Genomic DNA, 16,490 nt, shown 5'->3' on the forward strand with positions numbered 1-16,490 from the left:
CCAAGGTAACAATTATATTTGAGCCAGAACTTAATTAAGTGTTGATCTATCTTTATTTTACAGGAAATATTAGTCATCTAGACTGGTATGTTTTAGTTCCCTAAAGCCAATGAAAACATATTTTAGGAAGCCAACCCTTGTTTTTTCATCTTGACAGGGAATTCAATTTACACATTCATGTAATAGGAAGGGCTGTGAAGTGTGTAGAATGTTTTAATCTTGAAATTGATATTGAGTGGTTCAAAAATATGTTCCAGGTCAGATACAAGTGTTAGAAAGGCGATGCTAAGAAATCAGTGTAAAACCAAAGGACATGTTTATCATGTGTGTCTGATGCTCATTTGCAATTTAAATCCATCCAAGTGACACCTCATTCATCAGTGTGACCCAAGAATGAAGAATTCTTATCTGAAGATTAAATGCCGTTCAGGTGTTTTTTTTTCATCTTGGCTAATTTATTTCCTGGTAACTGCTGTTTTTTCTAAATGGTATGTCTAATGTTTATCATTTTAAAGGCAAACAAGAAGCCCACGTGTATGTGCCTTTGGTGTATGCCATCTGATAACTACTCCTCTGTTCTTTCAAAAGGGATATAAATGCAACTTGTGTTTTCTAGGTGACAACAGGCAGAATAAAACCAGAGCAACAATAATGGACACAAAACAAATATATCTCCATAATGTCTAAGAGTCAAACCCCTCAAGGTCTTTCCATTGTTTTGGGATTTCCTCCCCACACACATTTGTCATGGATGTTCCAAGAACGTGCTCTTGCAATGCCCACCATTTTGCCCCTTAACCCTCAGGTTTCAGTTCATGGGCAGTGGCTTTCCTTGATGCTGAAACAGCTAGAAGTCACTGCTGGAATTTCTGAAGGCTGCGCATAGTTCTCAGCCCTTCTCCTTGCCATGAATTCCTCCTTATGGATTCATCTGGCCTTCGTGAATAAAGATCACGGCATGCCATATCTCCACCTGCGGAACAGACCCAGACTTGCCTGAATCCTGGACCCAGAATCCCTGGTGTTCAATTTGGGACCTCTGGGACACCAGCAGCATGGAAATGAATTAATGTACAAGGTTAAAATTTGGTTCTACCATCAATATCCCCTGAAATGAAATGCGTGAAGCACCTACGATGATTGTGTTGGTAGGATTCACCTTTTTAAAAGGATTCCTAGAAAATATAGTTACCATAGCATAACTTTCACTTATCTACCACAGGCTTAATATTCTCAAACTGAGATCATCTGCTCCACATCTGGCTGTACACTGTTATTAGTACAACATGAGCATTATGTGCCACAACCAGTTTCAACTCTCAATATTTCCTAAACTGTAATGAGCTGTGTACCTTCCCTAAACCAAGACTTCACTATTAGGAGACAATGTCAAGTTTGAGAATTGACGTAGTCAACTACTTTCGGTCATCACTGAACATTATTTTTTCTATTACCACCTTTCTTATTCTGGCCTTTAAACATGAGTTGTTTTTGGTTCTCTTGAAAATTTTTATTCAGACATTAATTGGAAAATTAAAGAGCTCAGATTTATTAACTTATAAGAAAAATGTTGAGATCAGAAAAGCAGTGATTCATTTAAGTTTTCCACATTAAAGGTAAAACTAATTTCTTCTTAACTGTTGTGGAGAAGAAATACATAACTTTTAAACTCCATGAGATAATTATACAGCAAATACCTGAGTTGCTTTTCTACCAGTCCTTCAACTATCAAAACAGGTAAAAAATAGAAAGTATTTAATTTTTTTAAAAATTTCATTTTCTGTTTCTGTGATGACTGCCCTTGCACTGTTCACCATGTAAGAACTTACTCACTATGTAAGAATTTGTTCACCATGTAAGAACTTGCTCGTTATGCTTCAGAAGATTGGAGACTGTTGAGAATTAGGCTTGGGGTTGATTAATGATTGTGCATTGAGTCCCCTCTACAGAATTTTATTGTTGTTAACAACCATTTGATTAATAAATATGAGAGATGCCCTCTCAAAAAAAAAAAAATTTCATTTTCTGAAGAGGAATGAGCAGAGTGGAATGTTTATCTAGGTCTGCTTCTGAAAGACACAGGAGAATGTTGGTCCTCATTTTCCTATTTTCTCTCCTCTTCACGCATGGAGGAAGAGAACTTGGAATCATTAAGGAAGGATAAAGGACATGGCATAGAAAAGAGAGGAACGCAATTGTTTCACTTTCTTTTTCCACCTAAATTCCCTAAGGACAATACAAAGAGCAGGCTTTTATGACATAAAGTTAAAAGTGAAATAAAACAGTGTATTCCTTCAAATTATAAAATAAAAGCTCAAATACTTGGATAACAGAGGAAACCAAAAATAAGAAGGAAGATGAGGGAGTAAAAAAGGGAGGATGGAGAAAGGGTGGGAAGCAGGGGAAGGATGAAAGGAAAGGAAGAACTTTAACTATTAACCACTACTCGAAAAAAACCACTTAAACTACTTTTAACATACTGATATATTTCTTTCTAGTGTTCGCATTTGTGCATATAGAAAACATTAGTGTATGCTCATTTTTCTGCTTTTTTTAACTTAGTAATATATCCTGAGTATTTTCCATACTATTAAAACATCTGCACATCATCATGATTAGTGACCATATAGAATTTTTCTGTATCAATGAGTCATAATTTATTTAATCGGTTGTATTTTATCTTCCAAAATTAGATCATTTATGATGTGAGAAATTATAACACTTAATACATGTTAATATGTATTGTATTTAACTTACGACCTTTGAGTACACGTCTAATATTCTATAGCATAAAGCCAAATTAAATTGCTGCTGGAAAGGGTAAATGGACTTTTGAAGCTTTTGGCACACATTATAACAGAAACTTAGCACCAATTAATAATCCCATCAATAGTAATGGTGTGAAAGAGCTTACTTCCCTAATCATTCCAAGGAGAATTTTAAAAATTAGAAATGCTATAAATCGCATCTTACTGTTAAGTTAATGAACATATTCTTTTAAATAAAAAGAGCAAAATCAAATAGTGTCAACTCCCTTTGGACATTTACTACTTAGCACTGCATGTCATGTTCTCTAGTCCTGAGGTTATGGTTCTGGCAGCTTCTCTTCATCTTTTTTTTTTTTTTTTTTTAGTTTTCTCTTTATCTCTTCCAGGGACAATAGTTTAAATGCATTAAACTCATTCCCAAATGACTACCGTGCCAAGGAAATCCTATCTTTCAATCCACACTGTGGAAGCTCTTTGAATTAAGTCAAGAGGATGTCCATCCAAAATCGACCCTTCCTGATTTGAGAAAGCCAATTCTCTCCTCACTGAAGGTTTCACCAAGACCTGGCAATTTAAAGGCAACTCAGAGTTTCCACTGGCTTTGAATAACCAGAAAGATGTCCACTCTGGCTCTGCATCTGTACATCCCTAGCCTCCTCTTCCCAAGGCACATAGTAACATGAAGAGAGAGACGTGCTCTCTGTTCCTTAGCTCCCCTTTCTAACCAGGGAGTCAAATCACATTCTCCCCCTGACATCAGGTCTTTGTTTACAGCAAGAGTCAGAAAAATCAGCAGCCTGGCAAAAACAGGATAAATTCTCTTCTCACATACCGTTGCTGGGTAATTCACAGAGAAGGAAGTTATTTTGTCCAAACTAAAGGACAATCGAGCATCAGAGTAACAGAGCCAAAGTTGTACTTGTACCAAACACTTTTAGTGCTGAAAAAAGTAGAGATTTTCGTAGTAAAAAAAAAAGTAAATCTCTTCCAAATTAGGGATGAAGGAAAAGGTAATTTAGAGAAGATCTATTTAGAACAATGGAGATGAGCTTACAAAACTATATTAAGTGAAAAAGGGAAGGGTATGATGCAGTGTATGAAAAATGTAGTGTATGATTACAACTGTATAGGCATGTATATGATAAAAGTACAAAAGAAATGGGAGTTATTGTATATGGTGAGGTGGGTACAATTTTCTTTTCTCCTTTTTTAAAATTACCAAAATACCATGTTGCTTTTAATAATGGACAGAAGATTTTTTTTTTTAAGTGAACCAGTTTCATCCTAGCTAACAGATAAATAGGCTTGGTGTTAATAGTTATTTGCACACACATATGTGACAGTTAAGGTAAGTCCCCCTATTTGTGTTACAATTCTATTCAACAAATATTTCCTGAATGTCCATTAGTTCCTGTGTCAAGTGCTGGAAATTTAACTTTACTGACTTGTTCAACTGGAAAATAATCTTTTCCCCAAATTTGCCTTAATTATTATCTTTGTAACATCTATTAAACACACTAAACTGTCCAGAGCATATCTTACCTGTATGTGAATACTAGCATTCTGCACATACTTAGTTCTCAACAAAACATTCTTAAAGGAAAGAAACAATGAAAGTATAATCTTCTGTAGTGACTTCAGCACCATGGTTAAGAACTGTGGTTCTCAAATCCTGTTCCAAAGTGCCCAAAATTCTTCACAGAATCAGAGCATTCCTTGCTGGACACCATGCAAACTACTACTGTTAAGTTTTTTGCACTAAATTACTATTAGGAGTTTCTTTTGGCTTTAAAGGCACCACTAAAAATAACTGAGACAAAAGGTGTTTTAAACCAAGGAAGTTTGGCACCTCAGGTTGGATAACTCATGTATAGGGCAAAAACAAATGGATAGAGACCCAAATCTCTTAGAAATGAATATTTGAAACTTATAAGAGATACTTGTTTCTTAAAGGACTAACCTTGTCTGAAGAAATGTTTGGTTCTGGCCCCAGCTCCTGGGAGGCAATCTCTAGGCCCTGACTGCAAGAAGGAGTCTCTGTTTACCTGGCCCTCAGGTGAGGCCCACAGAATATGCTAACAATGCTGTTTATGCAGGGAGCCTTGGGTCACATGTTACCAGCTTGACCTCTGGAGGGGCAGGGAACTAAGTTCAGCTGTGTGGGAGGTCAGACACATCTATATCACTGACTTCTAAAAAAACCGTGAACACCAAGGCTTGGAGGGCTTCCATGGTTGGCAGTATTGTACGCATATTACTCTAGTCCTCTGGGAGAGAACAGCTAGGTGTTCCATGCCCAATCTGTCCTGGACCCAGCCCTGTGTTCCTTTGCCTCTTAATGATTTTAATCTGTGTCCTTTCATTTTGCTAACTGTGTAAAAGCATTTGTGCTGGGTTCTGAAAGTCTAGAGAATTAATGATCTGAGGGTAGTCTTGGGAACTTCCTAAACTACACCACTGCAAAATTAAGTTCATTAACTTTAAGAGGTTTTCATTTTACTTGTTTTCCCAAGCAAAAAGATGTCCTTGAGATGGAATGGTATTTACTAATGCAAGAATACGACAAGTTTATTATAAAAAGAGAGTAAGAGAAAATGAATGGCCTTGTTCTTGTCACACAAGAAAGTTGATTTCCACAGAAAATATAAATAAGTAACTGGCCCTTTTGATTATGGGTTGCTTGAAATTGTTTTTGACATTTTGCTTGATAATATGTAGCAGAGGATAAATGATTCTGACATTTTCTAGGCTGACAGTTACATTTACTTCTGAATTGTGGCAAATAGTTTTATCTATTTATCTCCTAACATTCTTGCTACCAAGTTGGAATGGGAGAACCCAGCTGCCTTTAGGGATGTTAAATACCACAAGCTGTTTCTCAAAAATTGTGGAATCAATAAAGCTCAAAATATTTTCTCACATAATTTTTAGCAATTTCTCAACATACTAAGTATTTTGAAAATCTTTTTATCCACATATTCTGAAGTCATTTACTTAAAATATTTATTTAATATATTTAGTTTTTCTTATTGTTACAAGACTTTGGAGTTGTTATTATGAGCTTTATGAAAATTATGCTTTATTCTGTAATTACTTAATGATAAAAGCACCCAACTGGGCAAATGAATATGTATTCTAATCCTATTTTGCCTATCCTATCCTAACCCTAACTTTCTATTTCTGAGCCTCAGTTTTTACTTCTGTAAAATGGGCAGAGTGAAGTGGACTACTGTAAACTTCATTTCAATGCGAAATTCTCATTTCAATTTAACCAATATGTATTAATTCCTACTCTGTACATATTGTTGTGAAATGTGTAGGGCTTATTAATGGTGAACATACCCCAATCCATGCACTGAGAAATCTTGCAATTAAATAGACAATACAGGTGCCTAACTATAACATCAGATTTTGGAGGCTGCTACCATAGAACTATAAACTCATACTGTGAATGTGACATTGATGGGGGGATATCTGCCTGGGTGGATTATAGAAAGTTTTGTGGAGGACCTGAAAGATGAGTTAGACTTTTACACACGAAGAAGGTGGTAGGAGAGTAAGCATTTCAATAGGAGGACTATTGAGCAAACTTATGATAGCAGAACATACATGATGCCTTGAGTGGTCCTGGTGTCTGATCGTATGTGACATGTGGAGGAAGGACAGGAGATGGGTCAGGAAAGCTAAGGTGACACAAAATTGTTAAGGGACTTTATGCTGAATAGTTCTTTCTGTCTTTTTAGAGCCCCTTTCTGCTTTTGTCTACTGTCTGCCCCTAGTGGCTGTTCCACAGGGGCACACATCAGTGGCCTCAATTAACCCCTGCCTTCCAAGGCAGTTCAACCCTGGGCAGGCCCTGGCAGTTGGTCAGAGGGTTGGGTGTTTACTTTTCTGGCTCTTAATCTGCCAGGTTCCTGTAGGCTGTCTGTGCCCTTCTTTTGAAGGCCATAGGTGCTGTCATCTCTGTCTGAGAGTTTCTCCCTTCAGGTTAATGAGGTACATTAGTTTCTGAGGGCTGCTTTCATGAAATACTGTTAACTGGGTGACTTAAAACAACAAAAACTTATTGTCTCATAGTTCTGGGGGCTAGCAGTCTGAAAGCAATGTGTCAACAGGGCCATGCTCCCTCAGAAGTCTATAGGGGAGAATCCTTTCTTGCTTCTAACTTTTTGTGTTTGCTAACATTCTTTAGCTTATAGACACATCACTCTAATCTTTGCCTGTCACATGGACATCTACCTATGTCTCCCTCTATGTCTCTTCTCCTCTTCTATAAGGACACCAGTTATGGATTAAGGGCCCACTCCACTCTGGTGTGACCTTATATTAACTAATTACGTCTACAATGACCCTATTTCCAAACAAGAGAACATTCTGAAGTACTGGGGATTAGGACTTCACATACCTGCCTGGGGGACACAATTCAATTCTAAACAGGAGATAAGGCACTCCACAGTTGCTGATCTATCTAAGAGGTACTGCACCATCTCTTATGCAAGTCCTAAACCTGTCCACATCTTTGGAATTGGTCGTGTTACTGAGCACTCCTATGTTACTCAGTCTGTTTTTTTCTTCAGAGATTCTGCTTATATAGATTTGATTGCCCTGACAATGATTTGACCAGGTGTTTTATTTTGTTTTAGATAGTGGGATATATTTAATAGAAGAGTAACACTCAGTTCTAGGTTTAAGAAAAGTAGATATTGTGGCAACGTAAAATACGCATTAGAGGAAGGAGACAGAGGAAATAAGTTACGGGGTAGCTGTCTACACTTACATTATGTTAGACATGGCATGTCAAGAGGGAGCACCAATGGCCTCCTGCATCCCAGAGTAAAGTCATTTTTTATACCTTTTTAAAATAAGATTTGCTAACCCAGTTTAGTTATTTTTGCATTTTATATTTCAAAAAAGAGTTCCTTACATTTTCAATGTCATTTAAAAAGTCCTAGTTTTAGTCGTGGAAATCAGTAATTCTTATGAGAAATGGGAGTAGGTCGTGACTCACATACATTTTTAACATAGTGCTTCTGATTTGCCTTCTGTTATTCTTTTACAGATCTATGGATATTATTCTATTTGTGGGTTGTGGCTGGGAGTTCGAATGTGGCCTTTTTTTTTTCCCCTTTCCCTTAACTTCATGTAACAGTCTTATTATGCCTGTGCCTCATCAGCTGACTCAGTGCTTCCCTCTTTACACCAAATAAAGTTAGAGGAGAGGTTAATGTATTTAACATGATTATACAGCTTGTTCTGGGATGCATAATATTTGTTATTTAATTACTTGCTTCCAATTTTAGGCGTGACTAAGAGAGATTGTGAAATTACAATTCAACAGTGTTCTATGGTGCAGGCTTTCCTGCTCCTCAGAAACCAGCCAGCACAGTGCCAGCATTTCTCAAAGTGGCATCTGTGGATGCAATTCTGCAGGTATATGGGGACCTAGTCTGCTGACCTCCGATTGCCATAGTGAGTCACAGATCTGCAGAACACCTCAGACCCTGTGCTCTAGAAAGTATTTATGTTATCATTTTAGGAATAATCCTGTTAAAGTCATAAGGAAAATGAAGTAATAAAATTAGGATATTTTTTAATGCTACCAGTGATAAATAACTGTCAATGAACTTAAATCAAATAAGGCTTGACTCTGGGGAAAACTACCTTCTTTGTTCCCCCAGAAAATTATTAGGATTAATAAAATATTTTAACGTCTGGATATAATTCTTACTTTTTATGTTCATTACAATGCAGCAGTGAAGATTTGGAGTATATGGTCATTCATTTTTTAATTTACAATATTCATTTGAAACACTATTAAATAAAAGTTAAAACTAGGAACTTAGAAATTCAATTATTTATTGAAAAATAATGTTAAAAACAAATTATGGCATCTTCTGGTTAGGTGGGTTGTAACTGTTGGTCTTACAGCATTTTTCTCTAATTCCAAAACAGCCAATTATTTTTGCTAAGCTTAGCTATGGAAAAATTGTGAAGTACACATTGTGGGTGTTGGTGTTTCCTCTACCTAGCCTTGCTCACAGAATAACTTCTGGGATTGTATACTGGTTCTTGGAAAATAGTGTCACCCACCATGTTAATCTGGCAAGACCCTGAACTTTCCTTCATCATTCCCTCCATCAGAACTTACTTTGCCTATATCCAATTTTCTCAGGCCTTTGTGCTGCCTTCCAAATGGCAAGGGGTAATTATTATCATTAATAATAACATCATATACATCTGTAACATGATTTACAATGTGTTTTCACACACGTTATCTCATCTGCTTCTTCGACATTATACAATAGGAACGTCTAATATACAGAAGTCATTTAACTACCACCTAGTACATGTTTCTGTACGTCCTTCATGCCAAGAATGGATTTTACATTTTAAAGTTTCTTCTAAAAAAGGAGAATGTGAAACAGAATACTGTCCACAAAGTCTGAAATATTTACTGTCATTTTAGAAATGAGGTTTCCCTATTCTTAGATTAGTATTGTAACCCATTACAAGATGATTAAACAGAGGCAAAGCTACATGTGGATGAAGAGCTAGAAGTGTTTTGACTATAAATTATAAATCTATTTTTAACAATCTGAAGATACTAGAGCACTTGCTTTCTGCCCCACCCCTTTTTCTCAATTTCTTTTGCTTAGAAACAAGTGAGAATAATTATTTCCTTCTTACTAGCTATAGCCTGAGATCTAGATGAACTCACCCTGCTTACCTGTCTCCTTGAAGCTGTAGTGGTGGAAGGCAACGAAATAGTAGGGAGAAGCAAGAAGAGGGGAGAAGGAAGGAAGCACGTAAGAGTTTTACTATTTTGGAGCAGGAATAAAACAAATGATTCCAAAAAAACTGTAGGAGTGCTACTTTCCCTTGCTCTCCCTGAATTCAAATGTGTCCTGAGTATGTGAGCAATCAGTAAGAAGAATGAGAATTAGAAAGACAGTGAAGAATGAGTACTTACCGGACACTTATTTTGTACTAAGAACTCTTGGGTGTACTTCTGTCAGCATTATCTACTTAATTCTTCATTTATATATATTGCCCTGTGTGTATCAACTACTCAGGAACACTCTGTGATTCTTAGCAGATCATGAAATAATATGATCCTAAACACATCCAACAGAAAGATAGAGTAGATAGAGTTACTAATATGTAGTGATATGCTACAGGAGTAAAATCCCTAGGATGTGGGCCAAATAGCTCTTATTAGACATGCAACAGCAGGAAACTTTGTCTAATTCCCATCTGTGATAATGTTTAAATCACATAATCATTTGATCATCAAATTCTCGTCTGCAAAATTAGAGGGTTTACCTGGATCCCTTAAATCTATTCCATCTCTAAGGGTTATGGGTTGTAAGTGCCACCACTGGCTAAACTTGCATAGAGAATTACATCCTTCCAGGTCCAAAATGTACCAACAGTTAAGACAACGAAATGCCGCAAGGAAGCTGCACCATGACTTTGAGTCTCCTGAAGGCTACGGCATTATATATGGGATTGAGTTCAATAGAAATACCACCTTTTAAAATTCATACCTACTTTCCTTAAAATTTAGATACTGTAATGGCATTTTTTCTCCTAGAGACTTAACAGTTCTAGGTTTTTAAAATTTCAAAAACTGACAGCCAAGTTCTGCTTCTATAGCCATGGAAATTCCTAGTGGACATACCCTCCCTTGTATGACAACTATAAACTCTGAACCAAAACCAAAACCAAAACAAACAACAACACACACCAAAAAAGCAAAAACAACTATCTGAAAGCTCTGGACAAGGAGCAAAAGCAGGCAGACCCCGGAGAGTTGACACCGAGAGAAGAGCCTGGCTCATGATGAGTCTCCTGTTTCTATGGCTTCAACGTGAGGACAGACCATGGCCTATGCTACACAGGATGGCAGAAAACTGATTAGGAAACCCAAAGGTTTGAATGACCAAAGGGCAGCTTAGGGCAACATCAGCTGCTAGAAAGTGATGGGGGGAATCCCATAAAGAAAAAGCCAGAAGGGTAAGCCACACATTCTGTACTAATTCTGCCAAAATTTCCTGCCGAAAGCCCTGAACATGCTTGGGGCAGACTATAAGCATTCCAGCATAGGATAAAATAATTAAACTGAGAGGAAGCTGTGACAAGAGACAGCATTTACAGTTTGAATCCAGAACAAGTTAAATGCTTATTAAAACGAAATCAATAAGCAATTAACAAATATCCACATCCAAATATCTTCAATTATCAACAATTTGGAGAAATATAAAGAACTGAAAATTTCTACAATAGATCATGCCCAATGTCCAGGATGAACTCCAAAATGACTTGCCATGAACCAGGAAAATATAACACATTTTCAGAAGACAAAACAATCAACAGATCAAAGATAACATAACTTGGAGATGTTGGAATTAGCGAACAAGGACTTTAGAGTAAATATTGTAATTATGCTCAGTGAGACAAAGGTAAATCTTCTCCTAATGAATTAAAAAACCTCAGCAAAAGTACAGAACCTACAAAACAGAACCAAATGAAAATTCTAGCTGAAATATACAATATCTAAAATTTTTAAACTCACTGTATGGGCATAACAATATATAACACTATATGGAAGTTACAGAGGAAGGAGTTAATAAAACTTGAAGATAAATGAGTAAAAATTATTTAATATGAAAAAAAGGAAAAAAAATTTTAATAGCAAGAGCCTAAGGACCTGTGGGATCATAGCAAAACACCTTATTTGTGAATAACTGAAGTCTCAGAAAGAGAGAAGAGAGGGTTGGAGATTAAAAATATTTAAGGAAATAATGTCTAAAAATTTCCCCAATTTAGTAATCAAATATTTCAGCAAACTTTAAGAAGGATAAATAAGAATTTCTGCTCATCACGTCAAACTGCTGAAATCCAAATATTAAAGAAAAACATTAAAGTAACTAGAGGAAAATCACACATTACACACAGAACAACTGCTTCAAATGCTCCAGGCCAGAAGATATTGGAGTAACATTTTAAAAGTATTAAAACAACAATAACAACAAAATAAAACTGTCAACCCATTGTATAGTTGGTGAAAATATCCTTCAAGTATAAAGGTGAAATAAAAACATTTCAGGTAAAAAAAAAAGAGATAAATCATTATCAGCAAACCAACCTTTATTGTAAGTAGTGGTAAAGAAAGTTACTCAGGTTAAAGAGAAATGATTCTGGAAAGAAATCCCTATACTAATGAAGTAATTAAGAGCACCAGAAATGTGAAATATTATATAATTTAAGTACAAAATATTTTTCTTTTTAGTTTCTTTAAACTATATATGAGTGTATAAAGCAAACATCATAATATTGCTTTCTTGGGATTATTTTTTATTCTGAGTTGATCCTCTGTTTCATTTTTAGTTTTAAAATGTCCTATCTTAAAATACAAGAGTATCCACCTTCATCATTTCTTCTTATCATTATATAGGAAGTCCTAGCTAGTTCAATAAGAAAGGGATTATAGGAAAAAAGAAGTTAGTCTTCTTTTATTCAGACATAATTGCTTACAAAGAAATTCTAGAAAATCCATAAAAAAAGGCATTTAGAAGTAGTTAGTATATGTAGCAATGTCATAAGACACAAAGTTACTACATAAAAATCTGTTGTATTTTTATGCATTAACAGCAAACAATTAGAAAATGAAATAAAAAAATTGTTTTAAATAGAGTCAAAAACAAAACACTTGGTACTAAATTTGCAAAAATATCAAAGATCTCTCCACTGAAAATTACAAAATATTGCTGAGGGGAGTTAAAGAAAAGTAAATACATAGACCATGTTCATGGATTAGAAGATTCAGTATTATTAAGAAGTTAATTTTTCTCAAAAGATACATACATTTAAAACAATTCCAATAATAAACCCATAGACTGTTTTGTTTTTGGCACAGATTAGCAAATTGATTAAAAAATCTGTATGGAAATGCATAAGACCTGAATAAACATATACTTTATATAGTCATCAGATTTTTTAACAAAAGTCCCAAAGCAATATAATGGAGAAAAGAAGGTATCTTCAATAAATTGAGGATTTATTTATTGGAATAACTGGATACACATTTGGAAAAAAAGGAAATTTGACCCCTACTCTCATACTATACATAATAATTAATTGGAGATGGCTTTTAGGCCTAACTGTAGAAGTCTTAATCATTGCACTTTTAAGAAAATCATAAGAGAATATTTTTGTGACTTGAGCATAGGCAAAGATTCCTTAGATTATGGAAACAAGTATAAAAAAACAAATAGAAAATTATCAATTTATCAAACTTAAAAACTCCTCAACAAAAGATACATGAACCATGAAATTGGTATCTTAAAACCACATATCTGATAACAAAAGACTGGTATCCACAATGAATGAAAAACTCCTATGACCTGGTAATAAAAAGGTCAAACAATCCAATAAAAAAATGGGCAAGTAATTTAAAGAGAAAATTTCACTAAAGAAGATATATAAATGAGAGCAATAAGCACAAGAAAAAGTGTGTACACTGCTACTTGTCAGAGAACTGCAGATTAAAACCTCAAGGGGATACATCTACACAACCCTCAAAACAGATGGCATTAAAACCACTAACAATACAGAGTGTCAGTGAATTAGTTAAGCAAGTGGAATACTTGCTGATAATGTAAAATGGTATAATTACTTAAAAAGTTATAATTGATTTACTAGAAAACTAAACATACACCTGTTCTATAACCCAAAAATTCCAATCGCAGGTTACCCAAAAGAAATAGAAACACATGTCTACAAAAAGACTAGTATAAGAGTGATTGTAAGAGCTTCCTCATAGTCAAAAACTGAAAGTATATGGGGAATGGGATATTTATAAAATAAAAATAAAATACATTTTTAAAATAATAAATGAACTATTGATATACACATTAATATAAGTAAATTTTTAAAATATGTGAAGTGCAAAATACCTTATACAAAGGAGTACCTATTGTACTATTACATTTATATGAAGTTCTACAACAGGGAAATCCAATACATAGTAGAAAAAAATCAGAACAATAGTTGCCTTCAGGGATGGAGGAAGATATTTATTGCTTAGCGAGGAGTATGAAGAAATTTTCTGGGGATGGTAGTATCTTGATAAAAGGGTGGAATGTCACTGATATCTACATTTGTCAAGGCTCAGAAAAACAAAAACCTGTGAGCAAGTATTGAACTCTAAATATGCAAGCTCAAATACTTGAGGGAAACATACAGGTGCACTAGTTTGCTTTGAATTGCATCAAAAATACAACAGCAATTAGTAGATGGGTGGTAAGGTGGGTAGATGAATAGATAAGTGATAAAACAAGCATAGTAAAATGTTAATGGTAGAATCTAGGTGGCAAGTACACTATAATATTCTTTCAAATTGTGTTAGAGAATTTTCATGATAAAATGTTAGAAAAAAGTCAAAACCAGGAATTATATTGTGGGAATGATCAACTGTTCATCTTTTTTAAAATTCTTATTCAGGTTACTTAAAGGCATTTTTGAAAGTCTCTTTATCTCCCATACATCTGCATAAACACTTGGAAATAAAGAAGCCCATATTAATCTATAGGATCTTAAAGTTAATTCTAAAATTATCAGCAGACCCCTTAATAATTTACAGATAAAAGTAAAATTAATTCTTTATGAAAGGGAGAGGAAAATACAGACAAGGTGCTATAGACCAAATATTTCTGTCTCCCCAAAATTCATGTGTTGAAATCTGTTCCCCCAGTGTGATGGTATTTGGAGATGGGGCCTTTATGAATGGGATTAATACCCTTATAAATAGCTGCCTTGCCCCTTCCATTATGTAAAGTTATAGTGAGGAGAAAGGCAGTGGTCTATAAACCAGAAAGCAGGCTTCAGCAGAAATGCATTCTGCTGGTGAATGGATCTTGGACTTCTCAGCCTCCAGAAACATAAGAAATAAGTTTCTGTTGTTTATGAACCATCCAGGCTATGGTTTTCTGTTATAGCAGCTTGAACTGACTAAGACAGTAGACCTAATTACTTTATAAAGAATTTCAGGTTTAATCCAGAGTGAAAACTGGAGAAGACAGCTCTGGGAGAAATGTGGCCAGACAGGTTCTTACATGAAGAGAAAGCTTAGAGCCCCTGAAAGGTATTGCTCAGTAACAAATGCCTTCTTACTTTATCTGGCTGTCTGCAGGAATTTAGAAATGAAAACATGGAACATATTGTTTTTAAAAATATGTGTTGTAAAATTGCGTCAGTGCACTTCCTCTGACCACTATGAAAAGGAATTTTCCAGCTGTTCCTAAACCACCTTGTAATTAGCCTTAAACCTGAAGAAAAATAAATGGCATTGGCCTACAACACATCTCCTATACCTGAGAAATCGCAGGATGTATGGCTTTTCTCATGGTGCATTTTCAGTGGAATATTTTAACACTAACAGTCACTATGGTGCTACTGATTTTAGATATATGTTTTTCTCCAAATAAATATTTCTTAATAAAAATATAATTGTATTGTATTATTCATGAATACTACCATGTTTGTAGTTTTACGGAAAGAAAAGTTTAATGAATTGGAATAATTGTGTCTTTAAGCAAAGAGTCTCATCATTTTCCCTGTCTACTCAGGCTTGATTTGAAGTTATTCTTGGGTTGTATCAATATTAACTTTCACTGCCAACTGCTTACCTCTAAGGCAGGAGTTATTTCACTGTCTTGTAATTATTGTTTTCTCATCTTTCTTCACCAGCATACCATGGCTCCTCAAAGGCAGGGCCGTCACTTACACATTTTATACCCCCAGTTCATAGCACCGGACTAGTTGAATAGTCAGAAACTCAAATAAATGTTTGTTGATGAATAAATGAATAGTTTGTTAATTCACTCAGATTTAACTAGCTTCTTGCATGATGAAATAAAGCTAAGAAAATTCAGTGTAGAATTTTAAAAAAAGGAAACAAAGTAAATATTAATTTATAATTTGATTCAAAGACCAAATTCCAGAAGTCCCCATCTAATACACCAGTTTGCTGAGGTACCTCTCCAGAGCACCTCCCTTCCTTCTGTTAAGGTACCTGGAAAGCTGAAGCTTGGGTCAAAAGATGGCTTGGGCTATTGGTGAATGTTGAAATCACAGTGTTGCTCACATGAACCCATCATAAGATTGTGTACCAATGAATGGTATCTTAATAAAAAATAAAAAGGTGGCTTGGGTATATATTTAACCTGGCCTCTGTGGAAGCAACCCTAGTTGGCAAGAGCACATTTCTCTAGTGACCATCTACATGTCCCCTAGGTTCATTGTCTCCAAGCCTTAAACAGTAATGGTTAAATATTGGCAGATACTGTGTTTCTGAATGTGCGCTTTTTGCTAGTTATCCAATTTCTAATGTCATATTCTGTATATGTGTTTATGTTGTGGAATAAAGTGTTATCAAGTTATTGTGAACAGTTAGAATAAATATTCAAACCCTTTATTTTGACAAAGACCCGCATGGTCTGGCTCTTGTACACTTTCTCAATTTCCTGTCACATATTCTCTCCTTCCCACTATGCTCCACACCTATGGGCCTACTGTTCTCCAAGTATGCCAACCGTATTCCTACTTCAGGATATTTGCACTTGCTATTCCCCTGCTTAGAATGATCTCCCTCAACCCCTATCTATGCACTACTGTTTCCTTCTCCACATTCAAGTCAGCACAAATGTAATCTCATTCTCT

The sequence above is a fragment of the Manis pentadactyla genome, chromosome 12 (assembly GCF_030020395.1).
Source record: "Manis pentadactyla isolate mManPen7 chromosome 12, mManPen7.hap1, whole genome shotgun sequence".
Classification (NCBI taxonomy): domain Eukaryota; kingdom Metazoa; phylum Chordata; class Mammalia; order Pholidota; family Manidae; genus Manis; species Manis pentadactyla.